Here is a 1,463-nt window from a genome sequence, read left to right as displayed (position 1 = left end):
CATACATACATACATACATACATACATACATACATACATACATACATACATACATACATACATACATACATACATACATACATACATACATACATGTGTGTATATATATGTATATATATATATAATTTTGGATATTTTATTCACAAATTAATATTTGTACTTATACCTAAGGAGAATTTAGAGACCAATTAACTAAACAGTCATAATTTCAGACTGGCAGGAAGCCAGAGTGCCCGGAGAGAAACTTGCAAATGGGAATTTACTTTTTGATATTTATGAAATTTAATTACAAAATTTATTTTTGACATTTGATTAAAGTAGTTTTGGCCCTAGTAGCCGAAACTACTATAAGCAAAAGAGAGGGGAGAAGACCTGGGGCAAAGGTGAGCTAGTCATCTTTTTGGACTATGGGAGGAAGCCGGAGGACCCGGAGAGAACCCATTAATGCACTCGGAGAACATGCAAAACCATGAAGACAGAAGAACCCAGGCGCAGGGATTCAAACCCAGGGAACGGTTTTATTCACAAAGTCGGGATTGTTTTTTTTGTTTTTTTTCTTGTGTTTTGCTTAGTTGTCTGTGCTTATTAGTTCTGTAGCACAGGTAGTTAACTAAGTATCTGTCAGTGTTGCATGTCTAAAACTCCTACCGTCATGTTTACAAACAGAAAACTATAGCGGGTTGCGTTAATGTTAAATACATTGGACAACATTATTTGAGCGACGGGACTGAAGTGGAAGCTTAGGAGTTATTCTTAGCTTAGCATTCTAACAATTTATATACATGACGAAACCACAAGATCACTTCCTTCATCTGAATATTTTACCCGTTTAATATGAAAAGCTATAGATGTATGCACTAATCCTTTTATTAGAATACCCTACATTTAAAAAATATTTTAAATGCAAAGGAGTTTGCAAGAATAAAAAAGTATCAGACAGGGGAAACTGTTTTATTTGAATTAAACAGATACAGATCACTGCAACTCTTTTTTGCGCATTAATACGTTGTATGATAGACTTAATTAAATGCAGTGCAGCCACAATGTGTCCACCGAACTGCGCAGGTCACTGCACCTGAAATGATAGGATATTGTACACTAGTATTACAGTCTCTCATAGTATCGCTACCGACATCTATTTAGCAAAGTTTAATAATACAGTGTTATTAAACTAAAATATTTTAAAGTATAGGAACAAATTAGCCACAAAACAAGGTGTTTTGTCCTGATTAGCTGAAAAACAATGACTTTACAGTAACAATGTTGCAGACAGCAAACTAAAGTCATTTATACATATTTTTACAAGCTGCTGTCATGTAAACTAAAACATGGCGTAATACAGCAGCTTAATGAAGGCCAGGTATAAAATAAAACTTACCGTAACAGGTAGGACGTATTTATAAGAAATCTGCTGAGTAAGCAGTATGTGAAGTAGCATCAATGTGCATTAAAGGGGGGGGGGG

Source organism: Poecilia reticulata, linkage group LG21 (assembly GCF_000633615.1).
Source record: "Poecilia reticulata strain Guanapo linkage group LG21, Guppy_female_1.0+MT, whole genome shotgun sequence".
NCBI classification, from domain to species: domain Eukaryota; kingdom Metazoa; phylum Chordata; class Actinopteri; order Cyprinodontiformes; family Poeciliidae; genus Poecilia; species Poecilia reticulata.
The sequence above is the reverse complement of the archived record's forward strand: the minus strand, read 5'-3'. Positions refer to the sequence as shown.